Source organism: Onychostruthus taczanowskii, unplaced genomic scaffold, assembly GCF_017590055.1.
Source record: "Onychostruthus taczanowskii isolate IOZ18803 unplaced genomic scaffold, ASM1759005v1 scaffold34, whole genome shotgun sequence".
NCBI lineage: Eukaryota > Metazoa > Chordata > Aves > Passeriformes > Passeridae > Onychostruthus > Onychostruthus taczanowskii.
Genome location: NW_024500794.1, coordinates 6,371,076 through 6,398,654, shown reverse-complemented (window position 1 = coordinate 6,398,654; position 27,579 = coordinate 6,371,076). Strand labels below are relative to the sequence as shown.

Here is a 27,579-nt window from a genome sequence, read left to right as displayed (position 1 = left end):
ACAGTTTACAGAGCCTTATGCCAACCCACATGGCAGGGCATGTTTATGTGAGCGCTCCTGTATTTTGTTGGTGTGCCTGACACCACGCTTCATACCAGCAGTAACTGTGCTCACTGAGAAGCAGGTAAGTGCCCACAAAGCTGTTACTGCCTTAAGCTTTTCTAATCACATCAAATTCCCATGGTTTGCCAACTACATCCACAGAATAATGTATCCTTTTCTTTGTGCTACACTCTAGCTTATTTTATTGCATGGAGAGCTCCAACAACTTTATTAGGGCTGCATGTTCTCTGTGTCTCTTCTCAGCTTTAGTACATTTACAACCGCTGCTCTTCATGAGAAAAGGTTGCATGGAGGAGTAGCCTTGAGGGTGCATAACTCTGGTGTTATGTGGTTTATGTGCATAAATGAAGAGAAAATACTTGCCAGTAAATGGAAAGATAGACATGGAAAGAACAAAAAAGAATTAGCAGAACTCTAAAAAAATCTCTGGAAGTAAAGTTGTGTATTTGGGGTATTCATAAGGTGAGGTATGACAGGCACTAGGGAATAGTCTGTGTTGCACTTCATGACTGCCATCAAGGGAATATGACAAGATTAGGAGGAATTTCTGCTCATCACTTAAATGCCCAGCTGCATTTTATGTCCACACAGTGCAATGCGAAGTCTCAGCACTCATTGGTTTAGGAGCTCACGATTTAAGCTAACTGGAAATGTTTGTGGATAAGTCTTGCACTATGGGATTGAGCTGCTTCTGTAGCCACACCCAATGACTCTTCCTGGTGAAGCATGATAAATGGAAGAGTTTTCTTCAGCAGAGAACACGTACTTGACTCTGGCCAGAAAATAAAGGCCAGAAGTTGCTATTCTGCTAAGCATGGGAGGCAACATCACGCCATCCTTAAGTTGCAACAGGTACAGCATAGTTCAGGTTGGAAGACACCTCTGGAAGTTTCCAGATCAACATCTTGTTCAAATCAAGGTGGGCTGAAGATCTGACCAGATTGCTCACAGCTTTATCCAGTCTTGAATATCTCCAGGGATGGAGAACGCACTCCTTGTCATTTTTCCACCTGCAGACAGAAAGCATGAGTTATACAAGTGCAATGTAATATCTTTGTGACCAGAGGAACTTGGTAACAGAATCAGAGCTGCTGTTACTCTGCTACTTGAGCACTCCTTGCTCTGTAGCTCTCTTTATCACTCTACCCTTCAAAGCATGATGTGTAAATAGTGTATTTTTCACTTTAGGAGGCGTGTCCCGTCTCTGTGCCATTAGAATGCTTAGCAACATGGATGCAGATGCATGCCACACATGCAATGAAAGTCAGACTGTCTCTCAGCCTATATTAGTCACATTTCCCAGCTCTCACATCATAATTTTTATGATGAATTCAAAACCCAGCAATTAAAAGGAGTGCACCAGTGTTCTTTTATGTCAGCAATGGGTTAGACTAATTGCCTTTGAAACTATCAGTGTCCCTAGCCCAGTAGTGCTGCAGTTCTCCAGATGGCAACCTTGCACCCAGTAAAAGAACTGTGTGAATTGCCTAAAACCCTTTTTATATCATCCTTCCAACAATATAATTGTATATTTAAACCATCTTCAGAATATCAACAGTTCAGCAGGAGTTGCTGGTTTAGTAAATCCTGGAATCCCTGGTTAATAAATCTTGACACACTGGGTTTAGTCATAGCTCAAGATAACTCTGTCACTCTACTGTTCTGAATCCTTAAACAAATTGCTTTGTCTCTTCATATTCCTGTTTGGCCTTCTGCTCATTTTTGGTATTTCTGGCCTAATGCTGTAAACTCAATTGTTAAGTTACTCTCTCATTATGGATTTGACAATTGACATCTTGCAATACCAAGCAAATACCCATGTTCTCCAGCTATTAACTATTATTGCTTGCTTCTTGCTCTCTGTCTTTTCACAGGTGAACTCACAGTTTTGTGCTGTTGTGGGAGAAAATAGGGAAAAAAACTACCAACCATTCAGCAGAAAACAAAAAGTCATTTCTTAGCCAGTGGCTATTAATAACTGCTATGAACCCATCTCTCTTAATATACAATTTCCTGACAGTAACTGAATTTGGCATTTGCATTTGCTTTTATTTCTTCCAAAAGCCCTGTGTCATTTTTTCCCAATTTAAAGTGCTGTTGTACTCTGAAAATTGTTTTTAATATTGGCACTATGGGGCTCTCTATTCTGTCAAGTTTACTCAGAGCAAAAACATGTGGCTTGACAGCAAGAAACTCTCTCTCTGGCTTTTGTGATCTTTAGATTATGGTGGAAAAGGCCTTTGCTAACTCATAACACTGCGGATGTCAGGATCTTCATGAACTGTGCAGAAGTGATGGAGGGTGATGAAGGAGAGCGTGACGCACAGAGCTGAGAACAGACAGTGCAGGAAAAGCAGAGACAGCAGGCTTCTCTCCCTTCTCCCTCTCTCCCTGCTACAGAGGATTTATGACGTAACAAGCTTTGCCGTGAGTTGAATACGAAAAGAATTTCTCCCAGACTGTAGTACAATCAGCATTTTTGCTGCATTGGCTTCATTGCTTCGCTTCAGTACTCTGGTGAGCTGACTGGCAAAATCCCAAGCTGCATGTTAAGATTCCTGCAGCACTGCAGGCAAAAGAGTGCCCAAGCTGCAGAAATAATGAAATTATGTAACTCATAAGTGCCCTTCACTTAGTCAGAAGATTCCCTGAGGAACAGCAAAATCCTGGAGAGGGTGTTGCCAAAATTCCTTTGCTGTCATCCACTGCAGAGGCAATAATTTGCATATAGTTACTGCTCAACTAATTCCCTGATACAGTCTCTGCTCTCCACACCAGAGCACTGCTGGCTGCTTTCATACACAACACACAGATCCAGATTCCTATCAACATGAGTCCAGGATGATGGGATCATTTATCTTTTCATTAAGATGAAACCCAATCAGAAAAAGCAATTTCATTGCTGTATCTAAATCTCTTACCAGCTTACTCTATCCTTTACTGTCTTTTCCTTGCAGTCTGAATACGAGGCTCTCCAGTAAGGCTATTAGATGTTCACAGTGCTGAAGACAATGAGAGGATCAAGGATCTTGGATTTCCTTCATCAATCACATCAGCATTTATTTGTTTACAGTGTGTTCTTTCTGTAGAAAGGTCTGCTGAGACCTCAGTGGTAGTAAGAAGAAAGTGCTGTTTTCTCAGCTATGCTTCCTTTTAAGAATATAAATGGCGTAGCTCTTTATGGCACCCAAAATGACATTTTTCCACAGATACCAGTGAATATATTTTGAGTTGGCTTTTTCCTTTTATGCCTAATTAATACTTTTTTACACTGTATATTTAATAGCTTTCTGGCACTTTCCGTGTAAGAACCTCGAAGTACAGAATTATTGTATCTATTTTACAGACATGGGAATCTGAGGAAAAGCATGGAAAGGTTTACCTGTCATCAAGGTCATACACTGAGTTTATAACAAAACTGGCATTTTCAAAAATCCTAGCTGTTCATCACCATTTCTTTCCCTTTTTTTAGCCATTCCCATTCTCTGTCCCTTCTCTCCTTCCTGTCTTCCTTTTCTGCTACCATTTTGCCAGTGTCATGTCCTCTCTTTCAGCAGGTCTTATCCCTGAAAGTGGGATTTGTTTTCCATATTTCTGAATCTGGATCTGATACTGAAACATTTCATATGCCATGCAGACTTGCTTGCTGCCAGTCCTGCTTCTCTTTCAGATGCTAACAGCTAGGAAATTCCATAGCAAACTCCCAGCTATTACAGGGACCTTGGACACTGCCAGTAATTCTCCTTTCTCCTGTTATTTTTTTCTGTGGCCCATTATAGTGTTGGATTTTAACTTTGTTGTGGGCCATTAGTATTTTTCTTTAGAAATAGGCCATTCTGAAATGTTGTGGAGCATGCAGTGTGTACAGACTCGAGAACAGTTTTCCATGGGACTTTCTGGACTCAGTATCTTTTGTATGACTGTGTGCAGTAGTATGTGGTGATGCAGCCCCTCTTTTCTCAGCCTCTATTTCAAACAAAATTCCTAGTACAAATTTTCTTTCAGTATTCTTACATTGGAAAAGTCCCCAGATTTCTTCCTGGCTGAAATCTTCAGTGTTTGCCCTGCAGTGCACCCCAAAAAAAAGACAGTCATCTGTGTATACAACAGTGTATACAACAGCTGGTTAAAGGACTTGTTTAGGCTTTGAATGAGGTTTTCTGCTCAGAATTTTTTCCTCTATACTTTTCCAAAAAATAACATAAATTCTGCACGTGGTTATTTTAAAAACTTCTGGACAATATACTCTGTGAAGTCAGAATAGCTAATTCAAAATTCTGATTTGTATTGATGTGGGCCCTCTTTATGTTTTAGACACGGTGTAAATGTCTTTTCTGGATAGATTTGTTATCTTGTTTTTAATACATTGAAACAAGGGGCAGCTGTTAAGAAGGAGGGGAGGCACTCTGCCAATGTGAGGACACCAGGGCAGCCCATTTCAATAAGAAACAAACAATTTTTCTTTTGCTTTCCACTCCTCCCTCTTCCTAGTGCTCCTACTCCCTTACATTCACTCCTGGAGAGAAGTAGGAGTTCAGTCTCCAAACTGAATCAATTCTTGCTGCCTTCGCTGAGACTGTCATCAGAGCAAGGTTAAGTGTCACAACAACGTTTTTGTGTTGTGAATAGCTTCTTCTATCTGCACTTGCTTGATACAAGCAGGCTTGTAACCCCTTTCCCCTTTTTCCTGCTCAATGCTACATACACACTGCAGATCACTAAAGCTGGAATTACTTGGCTTTACAAAGCTTCCCTAAAATGACTTGTCTCTCCCTGTCTCTCTCCTAAAAGCACCACAAGATCTCTGAAACCCTGCCTTTTGTCTGAGTGAGCTCAGAGAAAAAAAAAAACCTTTATTTTAAAGACCTATTTTTCTTCTCACTTGTTTTACATCTACCACCAGTTATCTGTATGAACAAGGCATGGCAAAACAGCAATAAGAAAGAGTAACTCCATGCTGATAAGATGGCTGCTAGTTGATCTGCCTTTACAGCATGTTCCAACTAGCTCTACGCAAGAAAACCATCAGTGACTGGAGTAACAACATGGCTGGGAGAGTCTCAAGGGATTTAGCCAATTCCAAGTGGATCAGCAGCCTCATATAAGATGGTCTGGTACTGGTGGAAATTACAGTTTTCAGGTGGGACAAGAAATGCACTCCCTACTGAGCTATTTTCCACAAGAGTAGAGACTGTCACAGTGTCTGTGCTACTTCTTGCAAGATGCTAATAACATTCTGTCCTTCTCAGAATTTCCCAAGTACTCTTCATTTGTAGAAGCAATCCTCTCTTCTTTCTGTCCTGAGGTCCTGCTAAGTAAATAGTAGTTACTCTCCTGGTGGGAAATTTACCCTGTGTGCGGAACAGAGAGTATACTGGAAATAGCAAGTGTCAGCCATGCTGTTTGATGGGATGATAAAACTTGCTCCTGTTGCTTAAATGGCATCATTCCTATGAAGAAAATTATAGCCTAATGGTGGAGTATTAATCTGATGAGAGGAACTTCTCATCAGCTTGGAAATCCATGTATGGTTGACAAAACATCATCTAAAGTTGGCCCCTTGTTCCCCCTTAAAGTTTTAAGTGCACTTCAACTTTTGAAGCTAACCCATTCTGCTGGAGGACTGCCCAGTCTTGCTTTGGCTTGGCTCTTTCTCTGGATTCCTGCCACATAAGAGATGTTAGCTACTTTGGTTGTGTTTTAGAAACATGGAAAATGTGGCTCATATAAGCTTATGATAATGGATTGCTGGACTTTTCAGACTGATGTTGTGTTTTGTGTTCTGCATTTCATGCTCAAGAATTTTCCTTGTGTAAACTTCACCCCTGTTGTTTCTTTGCAAAAAGAAGTCTTTTGGAGAGGGGACAGGATTTACCAAGAATAGGGAGGGAAAGTGGTTTGCCATGAAATGTGTGACATATTCTGTACTTCACTGGAGCTTTGCAGCAGAATCCTGTTTTGCTGCTCTCTGATATCCTCTTTTGCTCTACATTTGACTGATGTTTGTTAATGCTTAATTACCAGTCTGCACTGCTGTTTGAACCATCTCATGACTTGTTGAGGTTCACTGACCATCACACTGCCATCCACAGCCACCTTGGTTTTGTATCATCAGAGAGGAGAAAGCTGTCTGACAGAAGCACTTCTTACTGGAGCTTCCAAACAGACAGCCACCACAACTCTTACCTCATTGTAGCTAAAGATATACTCATGAGGTAAAAGGTGAGAAAAAGGTTATTTATTTAGTAAAATAACCTATGTATTTATATATTCTACTGCCTATTTAGATTTATATTTAGGTATCCCTTCCATAATTAGAGACCATCAAGGATTATGTGCAGAGCAGATATTAAAGTGCATGATTTTATTGTGAGGCCCTTGAGCATAAAGTTTCTCTCCACATCTCAAGAAGGGGTTCCCCACCACCCCAGCACTCACCTGCATGAGTGTGGTTGTGCTAAGGCAATGTATGGCTTCACACTTTCACTTCTCCTTTCTTCAGGTGTCTGCCAAAGGTATGGCAACATCTTGGCATCAGACTGGCTGCAGGGAAGGAGGGTTGCTTAAGAGCTGCAGAGCTGACTTGTGAGAAAGTTCATTTTTTGTTTGGCCTTTGCTTCATTCAAATGCTTTGGCCATTTTTTGTTAGTTGAGCGATGTCAAACTTCTCAAGAGGACATTAAGATATGAGCACAGGCAAGAGAGGTGAAATGCACAGCTCCTGTCCCATGATGGGGCTCTAATTGCTCTAAAGAATTACACACTTTGTCGAGTCCTGTTTGTAAGTCCTCTCTTGGTTCAGCCTATTTTCCAAAAGGGGGAAGTGAAGGTGAACTGCTTAATTTGCATAGCACTTGGAGACAAAAATTTTCAGAAAAATTAAGGCCTTGACATGGTGATTTTTATATGCATGTGGATGTCTTGTCAGCCCATGGTTGTCCTACAGAGACAGCATTTCCCTGAATTGCTATGTTATGCCCATGTGCACAGAGTGTATGAAGTGCTTTTCATTTCTGATAAGATGAAATGCCCTTAAAATAAGCCCTGTCCCCACAAAAATCAAGAGCAAAGCTCCCAGTGACATCTGAGGGTGCAAAGTATTACAAAACCTAACCTTCTAAAAATGACTGAAGTCTGGACAGGCCAGATTTTTCTAAGGTGCTAGTAATCTGCTGTACAGAAGAATCTCATTTCTTAGCCTTGTTTGCTGTACAAACACCTTTTGTTTTAGGAGCAGGCTTCCCATGCTGATCAGGTCAAGAACTGAACATTTGATAAGAGAATTTACAGCTCTGTGGAATGAGACCATAATGCTCCTGTTTGGGTACTGGAGGGTGTCACAGAAAAATCCTGAAGCATCTGTCTGAAAAGATTGGGGAGAATCCCAATTCCAGGTCTGGAATTCAACTACCCTGCTAGTTTTTCGTGGTTCATATTCCAAGCCTAAACTGGAATCCAGACAGAGGCATATGGTCATTCTGCCTCTGAAGAAGATCTGAAACTGCAGGCTGGCATTTCCCTGGCCTCAGTCAGAGCTGTTTCTACTGCTGTGTTTTGTGGCACCAGCCTGTTTCAGCAGCAGCATTAGGTTAAAGGATACCCAGAGGCCTCCTTGTCAATCACAAAGGAGTTCAGCTTTACTCCCAGACACATCATTCCTGCCCACAGCCAAGGTCTGAAATATAGCTGGCCGAGGAGAATTGCTCAGACATGCAGGTCATGGGCAGGCCAGGGTTTGTGCTTGGAATGAGTCAGCCCCAGAACCTCTATGAGAGTGACATTTGAAGATGAGGGCAGAGGAAGACGGGCCATGAGTGCATCAGTAACCCTTGTGTGTGTGCACATCTAAGCTAGTCTGTGAGTGAAGTCCCTGCAGCTGGGTAAAAATTTTGCTTGGCAGACAATGGGGGTAGCTAGACTGGCCCTGAGGGTGGGAGGAAAGGGTAAAGGCAACTTCCCACCTGAGAAGTGCCATGACAGGCACTGGACTAGATTTCATGCCCTTCCATTGATTTCTGTGCCAGGCAGCCATGGTGACTGTAGCCATACTAAAACCAAGGTTTTCCTCTTCCTACAGGGAAAAAGAGAGGCCAGAAAAGAACCACATACACGACCTGCCTTTGGAGCTGTGCTAAGGCTGCTGCTCAGCTGAGGACCTCTGGACTGAGTTTTTCTCTGCAATGTGACCAGGTGTCTTTTGATACCTGCTGCACATGGCTGCATGGGATTTGCTTGTGGGAATGAGAGGAAATGGCTCACTCTGTGCCAGGCAGGGTATTACAGGAAAACTTGTGCACAAGGAGGCAGGACCAAAAAGTGCATTTCTTAGGAAATACATTAGTTGCAGTTAACAGGATCAAGATGAGTCATGTGGACAAGAGGCAGTAATGGGACTGTTTCTGCTACTGTTTCAAATTTCCCCGTAGCTGCTTCACATATCAAGAGATCTGTGAAGGATTCGTTCCTGTGAACAATAATGTGGAGTCCTCCTCTTGATTGTAGCAGTGTGAATCAGGAGCAAGTCTTTGGAAGTGAGTGCGCATGACATAGTAAAACAGAGGTTGAAGGCATATAAATCCAAGAGCTAGGAAAGGGAAGACTTAAACATGAACTGAAATGATTGACAAAAGAGGCAGTAAGAGTGCAATTCCTTCCTACAGTACTATTAACCTGACCTTAAACTTTAGGAAGAATTATTATGTAAGGACTGCTCTGCCCTGTATCCATTTTGGCTTCTGGCTGCTCTGCACCATCAGCCAGCAGGAGAACTGCTGTGAGGTGCCTGGAATCAGGGTATCCAGCAAGGCACGCTGCTCTTGTCCCAGCATATATCAAAGGATACTCATGGCAGCATGAACAGCTCTGAAGGAGGAGTCAGCAGCAGGGATTGGTGAAACCCTTTCCTTACTAACACCGAGGACAGGCAAGGACTTGCAGGGATGTGTACTATTTAGTCTCAATTGCTAGTTCCTATTTCTCTCACTTCTGAATAACTGGCTGCTGAAGTAAAGGCTATTTCTAACCTCTTGGAAAAAATTTTACATTAGCTTTGTACCTGATCATATTGGTACTGATTTTTTCCACTGTTGTGGAAAAAGGCTGGCTGGACAGTGCAGCCCAGAGCAGAGCTACATGTTCACAGAGCACCTAGGAGCAAGCCCAGAACAGCTAAGCCAGCTGGCTCTGCTTCTCTGTGCAACATATGCCATTACAAAGAGAGGGTTTGGGATGTTTGTAAGCTCTTTTTGATGAGGCAATATCTTCTTTTCCACCAAATATATGCTGTCCTAGTCTATAGCTTTGCCTAATTTCCTATCAACAGCTTCAAGGAGACTTGGATATAAGGTGTCCACTTTTAATCCTCTGCCTGCAGGAGTTGGAGATGGGGCTTGGAGGACAGGCAAATATATAAAACTTGCTCAAAATACTTGTTCTCCATTTCCAGTTTCCACTTCCTTCTCTTACCATATCAGGAGATGTCTATGTTTCATTTCCAGTTCTAATGGAGAACGTCTGCTAGTATTTTCTCATTGACTGCATTCGTTTTAGAGAGCAATCTAGTAATTTTGTCATTCATTGTGAGCTTCTGTTCCCTCTAGTGGTGGCTGGGCTCTGTGTAAGCCATAATATATAGGGAGTTTGTTTTAGGTCTGAACCTATATTCAAGATCTGATTTATCCTCAGTCTTCGTTGTTCTTCACAGATATTCACTAATAGGGGACATTTAATCCAAGCTCTGGAGTTTGGAAATAGTCTTTGTATGGGCCTGAACTTCTCAGGACTTTTTGTGTCAAGCACCAGTCCACCAGCAGGTGTCCCAGAAGCCCACTGGTTTTCAGCACAGCAGGCACAGGATCTCTCCTGCCTGGTCCTGGATCTTCTGAAGACCAGTACAGATGCTCTGCCACAAGCAGGATGCAGCGCTAAATCAAAAGCACAACGTACAAATTAAAAGTGTGTGCCTTGCAGGACTGGGTGTGCTGGAGCCAGGATCTTCACCTCACCACATGGATATGCTCCGAGTAGCCTGCTGTTGCCTTGGTGGCTGGAGTCGGCTCTATCAGCACAGCCAGGAGAGCTTAATCCAGTGTAGTCCAGAGGATTAAGAACGAGTTTCTGCAGCACCGCACAAGAAGGGGTGAGTTCAGGGATGACGTCAGGCAGATATCATGTTTTGTGTCATGTTTAGCCAACACGGGTTGAGACGGCTGCTTATCATTTCCCGGTGCTGCAAAGAGAGAATTGTCATTCTCATACTCCAAAAGCCCTTCATCTTTGACACGAATAAGAGCTCCATTGGGGACTTCCAGTTCTCTGTTAGCAATACCATCAACAGACAGTAGTTTCTCCAGCTCTTGCAATGGAAATGAAACCTCTGTCTAAAGGAAAAGCAGCAATAATGTTGTACTAGTTCATGATAAAAGCACAGGAGCATGTGCTAGCACCATCTAGCCAACATCCCCATCATTACAGCACCAGCTACTCTCTCCTCTTTTTTCCATCTTTGAGCTCGATGCAAGTAGTTGTCCTCTCTTTTCAACTACAGCTCTTACTGTCTTGTATTCTTTGTCCTCTGGCATTACTGCACATCTTCCCCCACTTCTCATTGTCTTTCAGGGAGAGGATGAGAACTTGCAGGAAAGCTATTGATTATGCCCCTGTATGCAGGAGAGAGGATGAGATGTTCTGGTGGTATCCCAAACCTGAGATCCTCTGACAAGGGTGAAGCGATTCCTGCATTCTGCTTCCAATATGGGCCTGAAATAATGTGAAAATGGCTACAGTGCATGCACTGGGGAAGCTCTGCCTCAACCCAAGGCGCAGTCCTAAAAGCAGGGAGCGGTGAAGTCACCTCTGCTGCCTGCTGTCTCCTGTTGTAGCAGCCCCAGGTATGGATCAGCTGGACCCACCTGTCTCATTTCAAATCCATGTGACCAAAGCAGCAGGGGAGGAGCCAGATGAGCAGCAATTAATTACCTGAGGCGAGTAATCCCTGTGGACTAGGCAGTGCTGTGGGGCCAGGCATCCTTGCACACTATGGAGAGCAGTACCCTGTTTCATGCCATGGAGCCTGTCCTGGCAGCCCACCCTGTCTTGGAGCTGATCTCCTGGTCTGCTTTTCCAGGCTGTGCTCTGCCTGGGTAGTGACATGGAGGCAGTGCAGCAGTGTGTGAGCGAGGGCAGGATTTCCCTACAAGCCTCGTCCCCAGCGTGTGAAGGTCGCTGGCTCCCGGGTAAATTTCCATCAGATGCGGCACTCTCCCGCTGCGACTCAGCATTTCTGACACCCGACTGCAGCTCCTCTTTCTCATTTGATCATTTTCTTTGTAAGGGGAGCTAACAGCCGTTACTAGAGTGATTTGGCCACCATCCAACAGTGTGTATATTACTCACACATTTCCCTGCTAGCAAAAGGGGTTTTTTTTCCACTGTCTGGTTACAGCCTCTTCCTATCTTCATCATTAGATAGCTCAGAAGGTCAGTGCTAAAAGAGAAATCTTGGAGGCTTTCTTTACAACCCAGAGTAAGGGAGGGCCAGTGCTGAGGGAGAGGAAAGGGGTAAGAAGGAATGGAGGGTATGCCTGACTGAATTAATTCTTCTCTAGGATTGCCTCTGGTACAGCTGAAAACACGATCCTGGAAAATGCAATATTTATAGAAACTGTACTGCCCTGGTTGGGTAAATCTCAAGGTCATCTGATGATCACTGCAAAAGGACTGGCCAGACACTGCTGCTGTTGCCCTGGCATCATGAGACCGTGAGACCTTCAATTCAGCACTGAAATCTGCATACAAAATGGGATCGTACTACCTCTCCCTAACAACCATCTCTCCTGTAACTGCCTTAAGAAGGAAATGCACAGCCCAGTAGTGAGGAGGTTCAAAATGCCTGCACAGCTTCTTTTTTTTTTTTTTCCTCCTTTTTGTTGAGAACATTAAGCTATTAACTCTAATTCCCTCAGAGGCAGAGGTCTGCAATTCATTTCACATATAGGGCATCTCAGGAGTTTGCCTGAAGGACCAAGTGTTGGCCTGAAGCCAGTTCTTTCATTTCTGAGCCCTTTCCATTCCTTGAGGGAATTCTGCATGGACAAGCTGGATGCCAAAGTCCCCAGAGAGAAAAGAGGAGCAGAGGATTTGTGTTTTTCGCTACATCTACTATATTCCTGCACAAAGACTAGTCCTGGCCTTATCATCAGGTGGACACAATCCTTCCACTGCCCCCAAAATTACTAACTGTCAAAGAAATTGGTGATCATGGGGAAAGGTGAGAGCAAGGTCATGATTGCAGCTATTTCACTCTGGTCCAAACAGCTGTGCAGATCTAAAGAGTGAGGGGTCTCCATTGGAGAAAACGGAGTCAAGGAGGCACTGAGGCACGTACAGGAGGAGGCACCTTCTTAAGCACAGAGCAACATCTTCCCTAATGTTTTGTTTCTGAAGTATTTTCTCCAGTGGGGGTGCTTGCAAGTCTTTAAATTTTGTGTGTGCAGTTAATAGAGTAAATTAGGGTAATTATTTGTGTCTTCAAACATTTATTCAGCTGTTAACCAAAATTCTTGATTGCAGTAGCAGTATTTTAACCAATGCAGCAATGCAAAGCAGTAATAAAAAAAAAGAAAAAAGTCAGACTGTGACACAGTGGTCTGTAATAATCTTGATGCAACTGAAACAAGGAGCATGCAAAACATACAGTAAAGGTGAAATCTCAGAAGAGTAAAAGGCACGAGAGATACCTTTCTGCTGTTCATGACCTTGGGCCAGATTCAGCTAGGACACACAAATGCGTGTGCCCAGCTGTACTGGAGCATGTCCTTTGGTGCTCGCTCAGGTGAGGCTGGAGGGCTTCTGTGAGCACCTCCCTGCTTCTCAGCCCTGCAGCACTCCAGAGAGCCATTCCCTTCTGGGTAACTGGAACCTGCTCTGCTTGTCTCCATGGAAATACTACAAATATCGCCTGTCTGTCAAGCTGCTCTGAGGTGGATTCAAGCCTGGTATGTACTGTCTTGGTGAGGAGTCACTTCTGATGCAGAGTTCGTGAGTAGGCAGCTGGCCAATAATACACAGCTCAAGGGAAGTTAGGGGAAAGCACTGGAAGACTAACAATTCTGAACACAGTGTCTAACCTGAACCTAAGCCAAGTTCAATGGCTCATTAAACTCAGGTGACAGGATTTTGTGGGTCAAGGGGAAATGGATGAGGAAAAATGCTGTGGAAAAGCATTAACTTAATGATGCAGGTGAAGGTGAAGACTGTATGTGAACAAGCAGTGCTGTACATAAACATGTTCAAACACGAAAGGGAGGTATAGGGTAAGACAGTTTAAAGCATTTGACCTCCAAATTCCCAGATCGAACCTCCCTGCTCCAGGAAGGAAAAATTATGTATAGATTTGAAGGTGGGTGCTATAGGGAGAGCAGCAGTTTCTGGTCTCTGAAGATTAAAGGCTGTGAAGGGTATGAATTCCTAGCCTAGGATGGTCTGTCTTGCTAGGACTTGTGTGAAATTGAATCCACTCTGGAGAATTCATACCAGAAAGGCTGCAGCTCATACTCATGACATTCTCAGGGATTAGAAAGATGCATTTTCATGGGCCAAATTACTTTAGAGGTTCTGGCACTGTCATATCAAGGTGAATCCTATTATCCATCCGGGGTATGCAGGACAATATGAAAGCACCACTGGGGTATGGAATGGAGAGGCAGCTAACTTGCATGGGAAGAGATGGTTGAATGCATCAGTGGGAGAGAGGCCTGTGTGTACACTGTCTTGATAAACTTCAAAATTTAGGGCAGAGAACACAGGCTGAGCACAGTCTCTTCTTGTGTTCAGTGTTGTCCTAGCCATATTCTGGAGAATATAAGGCTGGCTTTTAATCAGTGAGGTCCAGCTCAAAGAGGCAACATTTGCACAATGCATCCAAAATAAGTCTCCATTAGGAACCCTACGCTATTCCTCAACAGACGTTTTTAACTTTTCTTTGAATCCTTTCAAAAGGAAAATACATTGCCCGGATTTGCCAGCTACCTTGATGATTAATGGAATGCTGAGGCATCAGGTGTCATCAGATGGCCTCACACAGGGGTCTGGTAAACAAGAAAGACAAAGCTGTAGCTCAAACATTGTGGAGGCCTTTGTCTGCTTGGTTTTTTTTCTCTTATTTTTTAATGCTTCTTGTTGAAAAACTGTAGTGTAATAATTATTATGCTTATGTACCAACACATGTAAAGGAGGCATGAGTAAAATTCTCTTCTTAGGCCTTGTTCTTTGGCTATAGCACCAACTCCACAGTCATTTTCTCCTGCTGGATGTAGGATCAATAATAAGTATATACATTTTTAACACTAGAGCAACCATGCCAAACAGTGCCAAAGAGGCCCTAGAGAGAGTGCACAGGTTAGGGGTATGTCAGGTAAGAGGAACATAATCTATTCATTCACTCCCTCTAACACTTTCATGCCTTTTAAATTATGAAGAAGTCACAAGAGTCTCCGCCTCCTTGCACATTTTTGAAAGAACTCCAAGCAGAATGACCTCCTTCTCTGTTCTCTTGGTGAGAGGACACCCTTCTGCCTACAGTGAAAGGAAGAAAATACAAGCATCTGCTAGTCCAGCAGACATATTTCAGCAGTGGAAGTTTACAGGTTTTGCCTGGTATTTTCCCTCTTCCTAAAGCACATGTTAACAATTTTGACCTTTCTAGTAATTTGATTCCAAAAACAGTGTTGCAGCAGCTGAGCCCTAAGATGCCATTTGGAAGATTATTATCACCCTTAAATCAAAGCAAGCAGCTGCTCGTTCAAGCCTGTATGGAGATCCCCTCACTCATGCAGATCCTCCTCTCTCATCTCTCAGTGTCCTCAGCCCTGGGCCTGCTGTCAAGAACTTCCAGTCTTCTTAGCCAATGTAAAGGACAAATATGCTGCCAATTCTCTGCATTTGTGTAGTACAAAAAAGCTGTAGGAGAGCCAAGCTGGTTGAATATACTAAAGGCATCCTTGCACCCAGGTACCTCGGATAGAGGGGGCAGGATCTGTAAAAACTTTTGTTCATGGCGTGCAATTAGTTGAAACGACACCTAGGCTATTTGCAGATAGATCAGAAAGCGTTCTCTTCTTGCCTTAAGCAGAAGCTGGCTCATGCAAAAGTTCTCCTTCCAGATCTGCATTTCCTTGGCTCCTCCCACAGTGTGAATAATCCCTAACGTTTCCGTGACTCAGTGGATTTGCTATGGAAATCATGGCAATATTTTCAGAGTCATAGTCTAATACCTGAGCCCCGACAGGATCCGTGCCCCCACATCTCTGGCATTTTGCATAGTTATGTAACGCCTCTTACTCATGGCACTGAAGTCAGGAGAATGTCCAAGTTGTGAGGAACAAGTGAAATTTGGAGTAAAAATCCAAACCTCCCTTTCCCTTACTCCTGAAAACCTTATCATTCATGTTTGAGTATGCAACATTTTTTAAAATGTGATTTGCAGATATCTTGCTCTGTTGGTGAGAACAACAGGGTATTAAGTTGTTTGTCCTAGAGCCAGTTCTCATAAGCCCTAGAAAAACACTTAATACACCCAAGGATAGCTCAGCTACACTTTGGGGGCATAAAATAAGCAGGATGGCTTCTGCTGTGGTGTTAGAAACAAAAAAGGTTTAATAAAGGCAAAATAACAAACAGAAAAACTCGAGCCAGGTACAGAGGTCTGCCCCTGGTAGAAACACTCCACACAAAAGCCCCTCTTCTCTTTTGTTCTGTTCTTTTCTACTTGATTGATCAGGCGGGACTTTTTGGCTTCTATCCAATTAGGTGTTCTCTGGTGTTTGGTGAAGTCCCTGAGGCCCTATGAGGTGGCTTTCCACCTAACAGTTGAGAGAAGCTTCTGGGCTTCTTTCGTTTTTTAGGGGACAAAGGTTACTTTTGCCACTCTGTCATTAGGGGGCGCATTCCTACAACAGGGTTACAACTTTATTTTAAATTTCTTCCTTTTGCATGACAAAATTCAAGTTACTGTGTGGAAAGAAAGTCTGATCAGCTACTTCACGAGACTAACATGAGCATCTGCCTTCATCTTTGCCATTTCATCCCCTTTTCTCCTGGTCCCCTCCCTGCGTTTCCCTAAATGCTTAATAAGAACAGTAGCTGGGAGACCAGGTGTGTAAAAAAAGAGAAAGTAATCTCATCTGTATAACCCCCTAAGCCCACAGCTGTGTTTCTTACATCAACTGAATATAAAACTGTTCTCAGAAAACTGATAATAAAAATAATTTTAGAGGCTCACTGTTCTGTGCAGAACAGTAGCTGTCCTCAATGCAGTTTCTGGTTGCTCCTTTATGCAAAGTATCCTTTCTGCTGTGTGTGACAGAGGTTGTTCTCCCAGGTTAGATGGAGCACTCACAATGAGTGCAGAGGCCACAAAGCCTTGTCAGGGGGTGGCTACACTGGGGAGTGGTCACAAAAGAACTATTCAGATATTTTTATGGGATATTCAGAGAGGGTCTTTTACCTGGCTAACTGAAAGGTAGGAGTAAATCACCTTGCAGTGAGTTCACATTTATGAATATAAATAGGATTTGAAAGTGGTAGGTGTGCATGGCTTCCATATCAGCCACAGCTGCCTTCTCTAGGTCATAATCATATTTTCTGAGAAGTTGTATAAGCCACTACTGCTGTCTGTAATAACAACAGTAGCACTGACTGCTCTGCTCATATATTCATATAGCCATGGTCTCTTACAGCAAGAGCTGCCTCCCTTGAGGCTACAGAAAGCAGATCCACCTGCAGACTGCCATGCCGCAGCTGTTGAGCAGGTGGGGAAGACAGAGCCAGAAAAGCAGTCATACATTGCAAAGCCACTCTCAGGTTCTGTTTCACAGGTCAAGAAACTGAGACAGATGGAGGGCAAGTCATTTTCTCAAAGTGATATGAGTAATACCACCGGTAGTGCCAGGTCTCGAAACTAATCCTGGCTTAGGCCATGTTCTGGGAAGCGTACAGTAAACTGCACAGCAACATCCCTGGGCTTCTTGCTCTTGCCCCAGGGAGACTCACTGCAGACATGTGGCACAGCTGGCACTGAGGGTGCACCACTGTGTTGGCCCTGGTCCAGCAGTACTGCTGTGGGACCTTCCCCTTTCTTTCTTCTGTGGTGAGCAAGTAGTGATTATTTACATAGTAGGCGCTCTTTCCTAAATTAAAATGATCTCTTCTGGGTTTTGGTCCTGTTCAGCTTGGTCTTCCCTTTTTTGGCACATGATGTAGTTGGGTTTAGACAGGATTATCTATAGGTAACACCTGGCACGGGTAAAGACACTGACATGTAACAAATCAGTAGGGAAGAAACAAAGGAATTGTTGTTTGCTGGTGCTCCAAGAATAGGCTGCACTGAGAGCAAGCACACCTTCTATTTCCCCTCTGCTCCTTGTCCCTTCAGTATCCTTTCCCAGTGCACTCTGAGCTGTAATTCCCACTTCTTTTCCTCCCTCCATCACTCCCTACAATTGGCTGCCCTGGGAGCACGTTAAGCTCAGGTGCTCCATGCCCTGATTGCACCAAAGTTTCAGCAGACCATGGGCAAAAGTTGAAACTATCACCTTTTTTTTCAGTCAGAGGTATTGCAGTGTGAAGGATCATGACTCTCACCAACCTCTCTAACTGTGAGCCTGGGGTGCACCAATCTGTCCCATTCCTAGACCTTTTTTCTGCCATTCTGCCAAAATTTCATATTTTTATTTGCCGAGTTCTAAGGTTCTGCTAGACCCTTGTCTCTGACTAGAGAGCTTGCTCACCCATGAGCCCTGTTTTGGACTTTGATCTTCCTCCTGGTCCTCCAGTTGGCCAAGTCCTGGGCTAGAGCAGATAGTCAGGTATGCAGTACAGTCTGCAGGAAGAGTGAGGGCTGTAAAGGAGAAACACAAAGGAAATCATCCCAAACAATGCTTTTGGCAGCAGTTTGATTGCACATGATGTGATATCGCAGAATCACTAGGTTGGAAGAGACCTTCAAGATCAAGCCCAACCCAGCCCTAACACCTCAACTAAACCATGGCACTGAGTGCCACATCCAGTCTTTTTAAAACACATCCAGGGATGGTGACTCCATCCATCCCCAGGCAGACCGTTCCAGCACTTTATCACTCTTTCAGTAAATAACTTTTTCCTGACATCCAACCTAAATTTCCCTTGGTGAAGCTTATGTATCCATCCTGGGCCACATCTAATCTTGTCTTCTTGTCTTTTCTTGTCTTGTTATTCTTGTCTTTCAGGAAAAGTGATGAGGCAGGAAAACAGCCTAACAGACTAGCTTGTCTTAGGGCTAGGAGTTCTATGATTTGTATGGCTTGTATGAGTCTTTGATGGCACCCATGGATTTCAGGCTAACCCAGGATTCATTGTCTTTTCTAGTTATTCAGACTTTCCCTAGCAGTCCATCATCCTAGGAACCAGCTAGTTTCCTGAAAACTAACACTGTCATTTCAACCCAGTATCTTTGGCAGTCCTAGGACACTTCTCTTACTCTTTGGTATGCTTGGATCTGGCCTAGATAACTCAGACAACTTTCCCATTGTTCTTTGAACAGCACAACCCTCTTTGCACTGGTTAGTTGTCAGGCCAAAGTATAAGAATGCTCTAGGTGATATGCTTCACTTTTAAAAGAGAATATATGCACATAGAAACCACCAAATTATGAAAAACAAGTGGTTTCTTAAGTTCTCTTTTCAGGTGGCTGGCTTGCAATCCAGTGTTAATTCTCTATTGCTCCTGTTTCCTGAAAAGATATTTAGAAGGGAGAGGGAGTAGCACATTTCCAGAGCTAGATATTGGAAAGGATCAGTAGCTCCATCTCGTAGTAACACTCGTCAGTCAGGCGTGTGCTGTGTGTCACTCAGTGGAGGAGTGCCTGCTCCACTGTGCAGCATCTCTGCTGTCACTGACAGCTTCAGTCCTGTATTCCTCACTTAACTTCCCACTGTGACTCTCCTCTGCACCTTCCATCCTCTAGTATCAGACTGCTCCTTGCTTCTGGATCATCCCCTTTCTTGACTGTGCCATGGGTTTTGTACCTCTGTGCCTTTGGTAGTGTTTCATGCTGACTGCTTTTCACACTTTCAATCTCTTTTATTTCTCCTATTTACTCCTCCCTACCTGGTGTTTTCAGCATTACAATAGTATTTGGCATGTTTTTGAAAAACATTTTTAAGCCAGAATCATATTTTCTTCAGGTTTTTATAGTTTTAGCCATCTCACAATGCAAGAGGGAAAAGTGAAACTAAGCACACTTAGTGATCACCCTACAAAATATTAGTGTCAGAAGCTGACTTCAAGGTATCTCAGCCTCAGTACATGGTTCTTTGGCAGGGCATGAGCACTGCACTTTGCTCAACACCACTTAAAACGTGGGAATTCCTGCCATCACAGATCAGCCAGTGGGATGGCCTGTGCCAGCCCCTTTGGAATCTGCTCTGGTGCAAAGTCAGCCAGAAAGGCAGGCTGGTAAGTTGTGTACAGGTGGGAGTCACTTGCAGGATTCCAGCACCAGTTTTTGGGCATATCAGCAAGCAGCTGGAATATTGCAATGTAAATCTTTTCCGGATGCTTGAAATGTGCCCGAAAGTCATGGATTTGGCAAGAGGGGAGGATGTGAGAAAGCAGATAGATCTTTTCTTTGTTCTTTCTGATCTCTAGGATACTATTGTTATCTGATGCTGTGCTTTCAGAGCAGGAGCAGACTCAGTGTCAGCATCAACACAGGGCTGAGTGTAACTTGTCTACCTGGAAATATACACATGCTTTAATTTATTGTGGGGAGTGTAATAGAAGGAAATAAACCAAAGCATTTCCCCCATTTATGAGGGCAGTCTATGTGTCTGCTGTGTATTGCTCCCCCTTGGACAGAGCTGTTGGATGGCTGTCAGCACACTGAAGGCTTTTACATGCAAGAGAAGGCCAACCTAAACTCCCCTCATCTGGTCTGGATAATCTGACTGATCTCACCCTCTCTGCCGAACAATGGAAAATTGCCTGAATATTTAAACATGTATTGTTCTTAGAGAAACAAAATGTTCAGCTAGTTTGGTTGCCTTAGCAACATTCACTTCTAAAAATACAAAAGGCACAATCTACAAAGTAAGTGAACGTGTGGAACAGGCAAGGAAAGAAAAATGCTTCTTTCTTCCTGACCCAGAGCAACCGGGTCCTTGGCAGAAATGCCTTCATTTAAATCTCAATGAAGGATTTAGGGTGTATCTTCACACACTTGTTGAATACATTTAATTCTTAATTGTTTATAACATGGCTGATGTTCTAAAGGCAAGCCCCTGTGGCATCTCTTTTGCAATGGCTCCAAACCTTCTGTCAGTGGCCCTTTAGAGTGATGTAGCTCAGAAAGCACAGGTTGCACCAGAAGAAAATAGCAGGTCACTGCAAGGGTTGCTGTGTGCTGTGGAGCAGGAGGGTTAAAACAGTAAAAGTTGATCGAGAATGATTAAAGGCCAGACAAGACACATCTTGCAAAGGCAAGTAAAAGAAACAACAGATGATTCCTTTGTGACATGATGTTGAAAGGACCTGTGCATGCTTGGGGAAAAAAATGAGGGATCCTAGGTGTGACTCAAGGACAACAAAAATTAAGCAAGTAAAACTCCAATTTTCAGTAATTCTGACAAAGGACAATATGGAGCAAACACTGTGTGTACAGAAAAGGAAATTACTGTATTTGAGATGAAACAGGAACGTAAGCATCTTGATCAGCTCCAGTCACAGGGACCAGAATATCTCAGAATATTGAGATAACTGGCATACGAAATGGCAAATCTTACAGGGCGGATTTTTAATTAATCTGTCAAGTTGGTGGTGGCACTGTCTGACTGCAGAATAACAGATGCAGTGCTTCTGTCATCTCTATGAAACGGAAAAGAGTGTAATCTAGGGAAATGCAAACCGATTCTTCTGACCGCCACAGTGCCTACAGGTTTAGAGCCAATCTGTAGGAGGGAATAATTAAAAAAAAAAAACACAGAGGCAAATGAACAGTGAGGAACAATGCAATATTAGTTTGTCAAAGGCAGAGCATGCCAGAAGAGTTTGATATTTCTCTTCGATAAAACAACTCTTTTGGATTGGGGATTTGATAGAGATCTTACCTGTCCAGACTACAATAAAGAACTTGACATAGTGCCATAAGTGAAATTAATATCTAAAGTAGAAGTTATGAAAAAGTTAGAAGGTAGATAAAGACCTGGCTGATGGGGAAACAAAGTCAGGTTGCACAGAAAGGGAAGGCATCAGTTTGGAAGAGTGGAATTCAGTTGCTGGCTTTCCTAGTGCCTTAGCTTTAATATGCAGAAATGTATCAGCATCTGTAGCACAACACTGTTGTGGCTCAACAGCTGGAAATGCCAGAGAATGACAAAAACTTGTTCTTAATAATATACTACACTGTCATTGCTCAGTGACTGCAAGCCCCAAAATGTTGCAAGTGTGTAAAGACAAATAATACCCTACAACATATCCAGAAGGAGAAGGAAGAGTGATTATTGGTATGCAGGACTCAGGAGAGATCTCATCTGAAAACTGGAGTACAATTCTTGTTGCCCACTTCCTAGAAAGATGAGTTTCAATGGGGGCTGGTGAAGAGAAGAGTGAGCACATGTGACCAGGGAGAGGGAGGCTCATAGCCTGTGTAGAGAGACTAAGGGAGACTGGTTTTTATAGCCAGGAAAGTGAAGGATGAGAGTGGCTAGATTTCTTCTCTATAAATCTATTGGAGTGTAAAAATCAGATATTACAGCTGAAGGACATCCCAAGAACAACTGAGTCTGAACTGACCATAAAAGAATTTACTCTAGAAATTAAAAGAAAGCTTCTAGTCATCAGAGCAATCAGGTTTAGAAACAGTCTCTGATGGGAGAGGCAAGGAAAGAGGCCAGATGCTTTAAAAAGATTTCACTCAAATGAAAGACATTTTGTTCTTTGGCATCCTGTGATAGCACTCAGTGACTGAGAGGCTTCCAGGGCTATATTTGCCTAATCACAAATCAGTTTGTCACCATCCATATCAAAGAGGTCTTTTCCACTCTACCTAAATTAAAGTCTGTGCTTTCAGTCACATCAGTAGAACTTAGGGTGCAAAGCAATGATTCACAGAAAACACCTGGTGGGAGGAGAATGACAGCAGGGAAAGGAAAACACAATTTCAGCAGAAAGCTGCTGTCCTTCCCTGATGCTGAGGGACATGCGATAACACCACGTTTGCCAACTGGGGATAAGCCCTGCAATGCTGATGCCAACAAATGAGCTAAAAGAGCTTCCTGAAAGTATAGTAACTGCATATATTGGGTATAGATCCATCATGGAGACAAGCAGAAATGGATTCAACTTTCTCACTGTCTGTTTCTGTTTGCTTTCCTCCATGAACTGTGACTTTGTTGAGAATGTTCAGATAAAAACTTTTTTTTTTTTTCTGGTGGTTGTTCAGCCTGGTTTTTATCACTTAGAAGGTAGTTGCCATTTTGTTTTATATTCACCATGACCCATGACATTTTGTGACTGTTCCTCTCTCAGAAACTTTTTACAGAAGATAAATTGATGTTCAGACCAGTGGGATGACTTGGCTAGAGCAGTTTGGGCAGTCTGGAGTAAAACAAATTATCTACCAAGTCACTACTCCCTGCCTCACCATAAAGTCAATGTCTCTGCAACCCTTCTTCTGTGTTTCATTTTCTCCTTCCATTTCAGTCTGCTTCATTCAAGATCATTCATGTCCTCTTCACTCCCTTCTTCTCCTAGCCAGCTGAAGCACATGGCTGAGGTGCCCTGCTGCAAGCCTCTGCCCTCTGATTTCCCATTATTTTCCTGTTGCTCCATCCATCACTCTCATGGCTGTCACAGCTGTACATCACCACAGCAACAACGCAGTGGTCCTTGGATGAACATAGAAAAAATGAGTTATTATGACTCCAGCTGAGGCAATATACATGTACAAATGGAAAGAGGGCCTTGGGAGTGCCCTGGGCACAATTTTTGGTTTATACGGTGGATAGAAGCTGATATGACAGACTTGGAAGATCTTGCTCATCACAGCAAAACTCACACAATTAATTCCCACCTCCTGGTCCCTTCAGCCAACAGCTTTTGTTCTGTGTTTTTTCTGCAGCATTTAATTTGCTGTCTACCCTTTGCCACCCCTCCCATGCCAGGCACAGCTGGTGAGTGTCATCTGTGACCTACTGCAGACCACCTGGCAAACAGTGGTGCCACAGAGGTTGGGACACAAATCTCTGATGCTGTTACATGAGCCAATGAGCCACATTCAACTCCCATCAGTGCAATGCACAGAGGAGAAAAAAGAGTTGTCAGAGAAGAAGGCAGTCCTCAGAATCAAAATTTACATGCAGTGTGGAAGGTGTTTGTCAGTGCTGCTGCAGCCCTTTGGGTGAGCTGTGTTTTTTTCTCTGAACTATCAGAACTTTTGTGTGTTTCAGTTGTGATGAGAATGGAGACTTTTCTTGTAATATATATGTCTTTCCAAGTAGGGAGTCTCAAAACCAACTGTGATATAGTGAAAATGATATCTGACTGTAGAGCCAGGCACAGATTCTTGCCTTCCACAATCATTGTTCCCTTTATACGGATGTAACTTTGGTGTACTTGCAGCAATTGTGTACAAGGAGAATTACTTAATTACACATAAATGTAGTCAGTGCTGTCATATATTTTGATAAATTATTAATCAACCAGATCTACAGATGAATCAAGTAAATATTTGTCTCAGAAAAGTGTGAGGGCAAGGTGACATGGGTTAACATTTTATTCAGCTAACATCACTCTGCAAAAACATTAAAATGGATCCAAAGGTAATATTATTAAAAGGAGTTTAGTGTTTGTGCTACTGTGCCACAGATATATCTCCCTTGGACACTGATATAGAGGCCAGAGATTGAGGTGTGCTCTCCCCTCTTGTGCTTCTAAGTAGCAAGAGAATCAAGAGAATCAAGCTGGGTGTTTCATGTCAGTGCTTATGAACTTGCTGTCAAAGGTGACAGGTGCTTGGTAAGGTATTAAAGGTTTTCTACAAAATACTGTGAAAATACACACTAAATGAAACACACCTACATTCCTCCTTGCAAGAAATGAGAAAAAAGAGAAGGAGAAAGAAAATGTTATTTAATTTATATAAACAGGAGGGGAAAATAAAGGCACATACAAATTTTTAGTCTATTTTTTAGTTGATTATAAAGGAAAAGCAGTGAGCTGTGTGTGGTTTGATTTTTTTTTTTTTTTTTTTTTTTTAATAAAGACTGAATTGCTGAGGAACACTGCTACACTCTGCCTCAGTGCATTTCTTTTGGTCAGTTTTCTGCCTGCTTTACACCACAGACTCTGTGACAAAGCAGGGACCAAAGATCTGTCCCACTCTCTCCATTTTCTCTCCATCCTTTCTTCCAACTAAAGAGCTCACACACTAAAGTGAACTTGAGGGCTCATCATACCTCACTATCTCTACCACCACACCTCAGTCTTACCCTTTGGAGAGTTATCTCTTTTTTATTGGCAAGATGATTAAAGGACAGTCTAGTTCATCTATACCAGCTGCTCCTTTGCAACAGTTTTTGCTTTGTTCAGGGAGGTTCTTCTTCCCTGGTATCTGAAAGACTGACGTGGACTCATGCCCTCTTTTCTGAGGCATCACATCATGGTAACAGAAAGAGAATTTAACCCTGTAGTCCAGTGGTCACAAGCAATGTTCCTGTCATGCGATCCCCTCTCCCCTGCATGTGTCTTCCTGCTTGGCCTCTGTCATAAGGCTGCCTAATAGGCACATCCCCTTCTCCATCAATCATCTCCAGTTGCTTGTTTCCTGCTACCCTTTCTTTGGCCTGTGATTAAAGTATCTGTGGGAATTCACTGGCTCTGGGACTGTCATGAGTATGTGGTGTTGCGGCAGTGCATCACTTTACACTATGGGGATACAGCGTAAGAAAAAGGAAGGGAAAGTGGTGAACTGAACTGCAGCAAAAGTTGTGTCAGCTCAAGGCACATACAACATCTGTACACATTTGTCTGTAGCCATGCTCTGTTGTGCTCTCCTGCTCTGCTTCTCACCAGGTGGGAGAACCTGCAAGGGTGAAAGAGAATCTCAGTGAGGAGACCCCACAGAGATTTTGCTATGTCAATTACAAAACCTACCCAGCTGTCACCAGCTTTTTCTTGTAGCTTTGATTACAATTACTGATTTATTCCTATACCTGGGGGCAGATGTGAGTAAGGCAGTAATAATGTCTTTATCCTCTTCCCTCTGTAAGAAGGAAAAATGGTCACGAACTTGGAGCTCTTACTTGACAAGGACAGGAACTGTGTAGGGCTCCTTGTTCAAAAAAACATGTCTTGCTATGTGGCTGCTTCTGCTCTCTCACTGTCAGAAAATGTCCTGAGTCCAGGAACATCTCTGCAGATTGACACTGGTTAGAATCATAGAATTGCTTAGGCTGGAAGCGACTTTTGGGATGATCAAGCCCAACCGCTAACCTCACACTGCCAAGTACAACACTAAACCAAGACCCTAAGCACCACATCTACATGTATTTTAAATACCTCCACGGATGAAGACTCAAGAACTTCCCTGGCAAGACTATTCCAATACTTGACAAGTATTCAGTGAAGAGATTTTTCCTAATATCCAATCAAAAACTCCCCTGGTGCAACTTGAGGCCATTTCCTCTTGTCTTATTGCTGGTTACTTGAGAGAAGAGTTTGACCCTCACCTGGCTACAGCCTCCCTTCAGACAGTTGTAGAGAGCAATGAGGTCCCCTCTGAGCCTCCTTTTCTCCAGGCTAAACAGCCCCAGCTCCCTGAGCTGCTCCTCACAGACCCTTCACCAGCTCCACCACTCTTCTCTGGACACACTCCAGCACTTGAATGTTTTTCTTGTAGTGAGGAGCCTGAAACTGAATGCAGGATTTGAGCCGCAGCCTTACCAGGAGGGTACACTGGTGGAGGGGGACAATTCCTGCCCTAGTACTGCTGGCCACACTATTGTTGATACAGGCCAGGATGCTGTTGGTGCTGTTGGCCACCTGGGCACACACTGGTTCATGTTCAGCCCCTGTCAACCAACAAGCCTGGGTCCTTTTCCACGAGGCATCTTTCCAGCCACTCTGCCCCATGCCATAGTTCCCAAACTATTGCTTCTGCTGCACAGTGTCTTCCTGGGACCTGGTAGGAATGAGAAGTGAAACTGCCACTACAGTTGAAATGTAGATCATGAAACTTGGTCTTGAAGGGACCAAGTTCCATGCAGAAAAACAACTCTTTCAAGATATTTAAGAAACCATTCATGGACCATATGGAGGGACAAGGAAATTTTTGCTTGCTCAGCTTTTCTGTCTGAAGCCAAGAACTCCCCCAAGGTTTGAAAGGTTTTGAAGATAGGGTGTGATATAACTAGAAGTTTGTACTTTGTAACCAGCAGTTTTCCTCATAAACTGGCCTAGATGGCATTCAAGAACATGGCAGGACCACACATGCACCATGCTGTGACTGTGAGCAAAAACAATGCCCGCAGGCTTACAAGCATAGCAAATCTCCCCAGCCAAACCTAGACTACCCTGAAGTCTTTTTCTGTCTTGGATTTCAACAGAGCAGGAATATTACCCCTGCATCTGCTTTCATTAGATAACCTTTTTTAATCCTCCACACTGTTTCTTAGCCAGCAGGCATGCCATAACATCCATCTGACTAGTACCTTCTTCCCATTTAGATTCCTGTCCATCTTCTACAAGGAATCACTTGAGTTACTGCTTTTTCATTATGTGATTATTTTAGGTATTTCTAGGGCTTTTCCTAATCTGTCAGGATATGCTATGTCAGCCTAAACCATGTCTCTGTGTTTGTTCCAATTTCTCTTGCAGATTGTGTCCCAATGATTCCCTTTCCCCTCCATTCCTCCTGCAGTGAGACTTCAGGTTTGTGAGGGGAGCCAGCAGAAGGACTGGTCCTACCAGAAAGATCCAGCTCACGTCTGCTTCTCACAGGTGAGTGCCTCCCATCCCTTGGTGTGCATGGAGATGAGCACACATGCCTACGCAAGCATCCCATGGAGGTGGCCCATTTAACCCCTTGCATTCATTCCAGAAAATCTGGCTGGATCACAGCTTTGCAGTGGGCACCAAGGAAAGCTGTCCTGAAAAGCTGGCCTTTAAAGCCATGAACTGATGACGTTGTCAGCACATAGCGTTCATTCCCAAGTCATGAAGTTTATTCTGGGACCACTTCAGAGCTTCAAAGCTCTTCCCTTGCCAGGAAAATATCTTTGCTGTTGAGCTCTCCTTCAGATTCTCTCCACATGCCATAAAAGAAATATTCAGAAACCTAATCTGAGGGGGATCGGGCTGCAAATGCTCCTTGTCTCCATCAGCTTTATGGGGCATGAAATCTGAGGGTGCTATAGAAATCAGGCAGCCTTTCTAATGCACACCAGCTGTGTCATATGCCTCCAGCAGGGAGGCAAGTGCTCAAGT

The 27,579-nt window shown here is 43.4% G+C and overlaps 1 long non-coding RNA gene across 3 annotated transcripts; it reads right to left on the bottom strand.

Moving 5' to 3' along the window:
• Window positions 1–362: 362 nt before the first annotated feature.
• On the bottom strand, window positions 363–27,203 carry LOC121339354. Of its 3 annotated transcripts, XR_005953162.1 has the most exons (4): window positions 27,061–27,203; window positions 17,850–17,959; window positions 6,502–6,606; window positions 363–1,073 (listed from the first exon to the last, which is right to left on the bottom strand). It is a non-coding gene; the product is annotated as an uncharacterized LOC121339354 (long non-coding RNA). The 3 variants fall into 3 exon arrangements; XR_005953163.1 differs by lacking the exons at window positions 17,850–17,959; window positions 27,061–27,203 and adding an exon at window positions 12,801–12,914; XR_005953164.1 differs by lacking the exons at window positions 17,850–17,959; window positions 27,061–27,203 and adding an exon at window positions 11,041–11,224 and having other exon boundaries at window positions 6,502–10,442.
• Window positions 27,204–27,579: the final 376 nt, after the last annotated feature.